This window comes from Sinohyriopsis cumingii, chromosome 8, assembly GCF_028554795.1.
Source record: "Sinohyriopsis cumingii isolate HCF-2022 chromosome 8, ASM2855479v2, whole genome shotgun sequence".
Lineage (NCBI taxonomy): Eukaryota > Metazoa > Mollusca > Bivalvia > Unionida > Unionidae > Sinohyriopsis > Sinohyriopsis cumingii.
In genome coordinates this window covers 3,624,742-3,632,685 of record NC_142968.1, presented here as the reverse complement: position 1 = coordinate 3,632,685, position 7,944 = coordinate 3,624,742, and the positions used below count along the sequence as shown (strand labels likewise).

The following is a 7,944-nucleotide window of genomic DNA, read 5'->3' as shown; positions in this document are numbered from 1 at the left end:
TTGGCCATTCTTCGGTGATCAAGCAGTGTCTGTTTTAATAAACCGGCCACATTGTTGGGATCAAACAAAGCTGGTTCCAAAACATTGGGAAAATTCCAGTACCTTGTTGACAGCAATTAATTACTAATTAACAAGTGGTATTGTGATACTTGTATTGATGACATGGACTCAAAATACATATGCATACCTATCAAAACGTATATCAGAATTTGAGGAGAATATAAAAACCGTTAAGACAACACAAGTTTTAAAATTTCAGAGTATAATCTCCTGAGGGAAAGATAATCCCCCAATCGGGTCAGGATTTGTTGCATTCTATCCTCCTTCAGTCATCTACTGCAGGGAAAATAATGATTTACGTTCAAATGACGTCGAGTAATTATAGATCCAAATGACGTCGAGTAATTATAGATCCAAATGACGTCGAGTAAGTATAGATCCAAATGACATCGAGTAATTATGGATCCAAATGACGTCGAGTAATTATATATCCAAATGACGGCGAGTAATTATGGATCCAAATGACGGCGAGTAATTATAGATTCAAATGACTTGGAGTAGTTATTGTCTAAATGAATATAGAGAGGGCAACACGATTCTTAATGGGATAGTTTATCGCCCAATAGATTATAATGTTGTGGTACGTTTGAAAGTAATTTATATCCTCTGTGCAGTGAGTATAAAGAAACGTTAATGATGAGAGATAATATAGAATGTCAGTATAGTATAGGCACTCTGTATATCATACACACTCCATATATCAGATATAGTGTGTGTGTGTGTGTGTGTGTGTGTGTGTGTGTGTAAGATATTCACCGGTATGCCAGTTCCATCGTCACTATGACATACACAAGACACGAAATTTAAACTGGACGAACATTAAGCGTTTATCCCAAACCGTTGACCCAGAACGGCACCAACACGTGGCTTACGCCATGAATGGATCCACTTTATGTGTGATCAAGTGTTCCCATAGCCAACAAAGGTTAGCAACGAAAGGTACAGTTTGTCACAGTCATCAATGTATTATTAGAATTTCACTCCGCCATGTGCAAAGTTTCGAATGATAACTCACACAGATATCAAAATCAGTCTCGTTTGCGACTGGAGGTACATTGAATCAGACGATGAGTAGAGAACTTGGTTCAGTGAATCTTGGATAGTATTTTACTTCATTTTAATTGGCTGTTCTAACTAGGAGACCGGATGACAATTTATCACATGATGTACTGAAAAACAGTAGAAGTTTGTCTTTACGCATTGGAATACAGTCCACGATAATATGTGACACTGATTAATACAACTGTTGGTTAGATTTAATATATAGACTTGAAACCGGGACCTTTCTTAAAGGGACTTTATATGTGTAAACAGTAAGTGAATCTCTCTCTCTCTCTCTCTCTCTCTCTCTCTCTCTCTCTCTCATATTACACCTGTCTCGTCTTTCTGGTTGTCTATGAATCCCACCTCTCGACTAGCACGATGACCAATCCGATCCCATCAAAACTAATACAACAGAACGGAATGAATGTATTTTTAAGAACTCATCCTCACGTTATAACTATGTGGCAAACGAGTCAAGAGCAATCAATGTTATGCCATTTAAGAAGATCACATGGTGTATTGCAAATGAGAGAGAGAGAGAGAGAGAGAGAGAGAGAGAGAGAGAGAGTCAGAATTGTATAGGTCCATTATATTACAATAAAAAAGGCTGATTTATCACTATACAGTGTTTATGTATCGTGGTACATTTTCGTATTGATCCTTACAGCCATCAATATTGTAACCATGCACCTTTCATCAATAAGCAAGTCTCCAGACTGATTGAAACACTTTTTGAAAGTCAATAAATTCACCCAAAAAAATCATTTGACTGTGAGAGTAATGATTTTTTAATTAAATTTGTACAGACAGAATCAGTCATTGCCCGATTTTACTATGGATCGACTCGCAATGTGCTGCATATAGACCGCTGTTCAGTCACCTATTAAGCACCTTCTTTACCGTATTATGTTTCCTTCTGCAGCCTTTGATATTCACTTTCGAACCAAAATCTTCTAAACAGAGAATGAGTAACCATTTTGTGTCTAATGCCATATGTTTCGCTAATTAATTTTCTAAAATGGGACGATACATGCTCGTTAACAGGACTAATTTAATTTATATTACAAATGTAATAAATGTATCGTTTTGCTTTAATACAGGACAGTAATTCACTCATTACGTTAGGAGTTACAATGACGCAATTTTTTTTATTTATCCCCTTATCATGATTTGTTATAAATCATTTACGTGCCCCACCTGGATTACATTGTACCACGTTGCTGGAAGAAATAGCAAGGATAAATAATGCATGATATTCACTAAAACGTCAATCTAGATTTAAATAAAAAGCAAAAACAAACTTAAACTCAGTCTAGATTTAAAAAATAACAATCCCCAACCCCCAAGCCTGACCCCCCCCCCACCAACTTTTATATATTTCATGTTTGTTAGGGCTTCCATCCTCAAATTAACGTAATCAATCAAAGATAGATCACAAAAAGTGAAAATTACCAGTATCTCTATCTTTACCACACCTTCCATTCGTTATTAGATAGCTACATCTTAAACAGTCAAGTTATTTTGGTCACTGCTTATTCGAACATTTATCTTTATTGGTGCGTTTTTGTAATTACTGATTTGGAATTTAAAGAGAAAACTTTGTTAAAATAATCTGTAATTGTATTCTCAAATTCCGGATAGTTCTCTACGCAGCCATTGTTATCTGATGTTCTTGCCTTCACACATTTGGATGCGATATACATATTAATGGCTTATCATCATCATGAAATGTATGATATTTTTGTCTCCTTACTGGATGAATACATCTATAAATTTGCAATGATATCATTATAAATCTTCAAGCTTGATTATGAGCACATGCATATATTTGTAATTTGCAACAACCGCTTTTTCAAGCCACATATTTAGAGAAAGTATTTTTAATGTCTATTGTATGTTGGACAGGCATAATATATTTCCAAAACTGTATAATCAAAAGATGTGTTTTAATAATTTTTAGGGCTTGTAGAATTGATGTCAATTTTTGGTATTGTTTGTGTGTTCAGCACTGTTAAGATATCTCTAATTTTTGTTTTTGAATTACATGTTTTTCTCACAAGCCTAACGTATGTGGGAGTTTCTTTGTTACTGTTATTGTTGACAAACCTGTCTATGCTTCTGAGAGAAGTACGTGACTGTGATACCGATCCTGTATCTTTCGATTTTACTGTTACCGTATTAATCGCTCTGGTTTGAGTATTAACCAAGTGCGTGGCTTATCACGATTACTGTATAAGAAAAGAACATAGTACAGAAACCATTGAAGATGGCAACTCGCTAGCTTTTTTTACGTTCATTTACTGATGTTGTTTTGCTGACAATCACATGCGTTACTGTACCGAACCACATTTTCTGCTTCAGAAACCGTGTACATGTATCATTCAAAAGCTCTATTTATAACACGGAATGACCGAGGTACCCGAATTATATATTTCAAGGCCATTTCTCAAAACTACTTTGCGGTTGGTCAACTAAAATATGTATTTTTCGTCATGCAATAAACAAGACCTTTTAGGTACGTCCTCATTTCAGACGTAATATGCGAAACTTCAAATTATTCCAGTCTTTCGATCGCCACAGCTTGCAAAAGATACACAACTCGTTTTATGAATTCCATTTAAAATGAGCACTCGTGTTAGATCCTGAGTTTCTTGTATAAGTTCTGTGTGAGTAACTCACGGTAAGGAAATACTATCAAAACTATTTACAAATACTTATAACTGTATGCTTTGACGTTCCTATGACCTAATTTTTCTCTTCCTTGTACCAAACTACAAACGAATTGGCGATCACTCAACCATTCATGACCAATGTGGTTGTTTATAGCACGGGAAAGAGCTGACGAGAGAGTTGCTGTTACCCAATGCGCAGAGTAATTCTCTTCTTCAAATTAACAAAACTTACACATAACCCGTCCCTGCAAAAGAAGCGGTGTTCAACACAGTGTCAGCAAAATTATTAAAACACACGGTGCGTATAGATTGGACGATTTCTTTGCTTTCATCCTTTCCTGTAATGGTTTTAATCCAATATCGGGTAATTGCGGTGTAATTCTACCAGTTTTGTGTCTAGCAAACATGTTTTGACTCCACTTGTGGTCGTTCAAGCGAATTGATCAGGAAAATCTACCTTGTACGACGTCTCTCAATCAACTAGCGCGGACCATATTTTGAGAAATAGCCTTCCAGTTTTGCTGTTTACTAAATATATTTCCTCACCATGTAAAAAATGTGTACGATTTCTTAAACTCTCCAGAGTCTGGACGGTGTATAAACTAGATCATTATCAACCCGATGACGGAAGCTGGTTAATTAACATGATAGTGCAGCCATAATTACGAGAAGAGAACTCGCAGTTAGGAGATAACAAATTGGTTTTGATTTCTAACCGGTGTCTACAGTGGATTGACCGTCAGCGAATATTTTTGCAGAGCAGAGAGAACACTCAAATGTTTCCAGAACTTGCTGACACTGTGTTGAAAACCGCTACTTTTGCAGGGACTCGTTATGTGTTAGTTTTGTTAATTTGAAGAAAAGAATAACACTGCGTATTAGGTAACAACAACTCTCTCGTCAGCTCTTTCCCGTGCTATAATTGTTTTTTAACCCAATGAATGATGACGTGAGGCACTCTCTCCTATATCCAGTCGAGATATATATATATGTATATATATATATATATATATATATATATATATATATATATATATATATATATATATATATATATATATACATTTGCGCGCGCAACTGTGTGTGTGTAGGAGAGAGATTTTCGAAATCGATGTAGAAATACCAGACATTTGTTTGTATTAATCCATCCAGTAAATGAACACTGAAAAAAGTGTTTAAAAAAAAGTGATTGTCGCGATAGAGAAGAAAAGAAAAGATAAAGAAGAAAGACAACGGTACCGATAACCTTTTTAACCATTTCTTAAAAAAGAAGGTCCACAATAAATCCCTAACATTATCGTCCATATATTCAGTTTGACATAATTTACAGTATTTTGCAGGTTTAATTTGCGCAATTCTCATGCTCAATAATTACGAATATATTACAGAAACAAAAGCAATGTGCTATTTCCATCAAACGTGTATTTGGAGTGTTGAAATAGTTTGCACTTTAAATTCATGTTTCCTCCAGCAGATGAAATAGTGGCAGCTTTACTTCTTTGGGGGGGGGGGGGGGGGCCGAGTGGCCGAGTGGTCTAAAGCGCTCTCCGTTACGGATCACTGCCATCTCACCTCTGTCTGCGTGGGTTCGAGTCCAAGGCTCGGCTAGCGTGGGTACGTGGGAAAGCCTGCCAGTAGCTTCTCGTGGGTCGGTGGTTCTTCCCTGGGTTTTCCATGGTTCTTCCTCCACCAGTTATACTGGCCGCCATGTATAGCCTATCTTGTGCTGAAAAATGGCGTTAAACCCTAGAACAACAACAACAACAACAACAACAACTTTTTCGTTAGAGGAGAGTTCTAAGAATGGAATATGACTGCATTTCAAGTCAACACCCTTACGTAAAGACAGCAGTGTCGTCAAGATGGGGAGACAGTTTTGAACAAGCTTCTGGCTTTCTTTTGAATCCACCTATATATTTTGTTATAAATCATACATGGAAATGTTTCCGTGAATACTCTTTAAAATGGTACAAACCGTATGACAAAATGACGCAGAATTTTCTTGTTTAATATCACATCACTATCAAAAGCACACATGCAAATCACACAAGTTCGATTTCATAGAGATATCGACACGATCAGCAACCTTATTACTGACCACGTTTATAATCACAGATTTGTTTGTGTCGACCAGGACTGAGGAAGCAATTTGATTCACGTGAAAACCAAATTATTGAATTAGGTAAACTCCTTGCACTAACATTTTGCTGTTACTAGTATGTCATGGTACGAACCGGCTTCCGTAATCCGGACGACGATTATCTGTTTTACATATGAAACGTGTTTTAGATAATTTTGCCTTTCATTGCCACTAGCAGTAACCTGTTTTGAACACGCTATTATGTTATTAAATACTACACAGAAGGCGTTATTAAAGTTTGCAGCTCAAAGACCTTCAAACCCCATATTTCAAATGGACTGATTTGAGTTCCAGGATTTTTTGCTCAAATATTGCTTTCTGATTTTTGTAGATGTTGAACAGCAGCATGGAATATACGTGATTAAATGACAGTGCAAATGAATAATGCAAGCAAATCATGATGATATTTAGTTATCACCATTTTAAAGTGTTGGCGAGATTTCTCGGATTTGTATTATATTGTTTTATTGTATCACTCCTTTGCTGAAGTGGATTATTCGTTTCCCAGTCATGCTACATGTAAGACAACGAAAATAAAATTCGTTCTTTTATGAAAAAATAAAACAATTCAGGTTCCGATGAAGATATATAACCCTGCCCTAAAGTCAAATGATTGGTGCTTTAGTAATTTATTTCTGCAATATAATAATTTGAAAAGAAACGCTTTAATCATATTAAGATTTGCAATGAACATTTAACTTCACGTTTATCAGTACTTCACAAAAATCCATATCAGCTGATGAAAGGCAAGAGACTGATTACACCAATTATAAAGTTTAGATCGTGTTGATTGTGACATTTCCTTAAGATTTTTCTATGACAGAAATACGCATGAGCTAAAATCCTTACTATAATTGGGTTTTGTGCATTAGAGTTCGAGTCATAGCTGACTGACTGTCATCTAAACCCGTCGAAGGTGATAGTGGGAATATTAATTTTCACTGTGCTGACTGTCACGTAGTCCGTACGGTGCTGATAATGGGGATATTACATCGAATCATGCTGACTGTCGTGTAGTCCATATGATGCTGATGTTGGGGAAATGCTTCTCACAGTGCTGACTTAGTGAATATCATGTTGATGGTGGGGATAATGCTTCTCACTGTGGTGACTGTAATCCCTATAATGTTGATGGTAGGGATAATGCTTCTAACTGTGATGACTTAGTTCTTGTGATGCTGATCATGGTGAGAATGCTTCTCAATGTGCTTACTGTCATGTGTCCCTATGATATTGATGGTGTGGATAATGCTTCTCTCTGTGGTGTCAGTAATCCATATGATGTTGATGGTGGGGATAATGCTTCTCACTGGGGTGTCTGTAATCCATATGATGTTGATGGTGGGGATAATGCTTCTCACTGTGGTGTCTGTTATTCCTATAATGTTGATGGTGGGGATAATGCTTCTCTCTGTGGTGTCTGTAATCCCTATAATGTTGATGGTGGGGATAATGCTTCTCACTGGGGTGTCTGTAATCCATATGATGTTGCTGGTGGGGATAATGCTCCTCACTGTGGTGTCTGTAATCCGTATGATATTGATGGTGGGGATAATGGTTCTCACTGTGGTGTCTGTAATCCCTATAATGTTGATGGTGGGGATAATGCTTCTCACTGTGGTGTCTGTAATCCCTATAATGTTGATGGTGGGGATAATGCTTCTCACTGTGGTGTCTGTAATCCCTATAATGTTGATGGTGGGGATAATGCTTCTCTCTGTGGTGTCTAATCCCTATAATGTTGATGGTGGGGATAATGCTTCTCACTGTGGTGTCTGTAATCCCTATAATGTTGATGGTGGGGATAGTGCTTCTCTCTGCGGTGTTTGTAATCCCTATGACGTTGATGGTGGTGATAATGCTTCTCACTGTGATGACTGTAATCCCTATGATGTTGATGGTGGGGATAATGCTTCTCACTGTGATGACTGTAATCCCTATGATGTTGATGGTGGTGATAATGCTTCTCACTGTGATGACTGTAATCCCTATGATGTTGATGGTGGGGATAATGCTTCTCTCTGTGGT

At 37.0% G+C, this 7,944-nt stretch overlaps 1 protein-coding gene across 1 annotated transcript in view; it reads left to right on the top strand.

Annotated features, from left to right (window-relative positions):
* Positions 1–1,131: 1,131 nt before the first annotated feature.
* Positions 1,132–7,944, top strand: part of LOC149792869 (beta-1,4-galactosyltransferase 4-like) — an 88,622-nt gene continuing 81,809 nt past the window's right edge. Inside the window, exon 1 of the mRNA XM_089966658.1 lies at positions 1,132–1,373. The gene's annotated coding sequence lies outside the window, so the exon portion shown is untranslated. The remainder of the gene's footprint in view (positions 1,374–7,944) is intronic.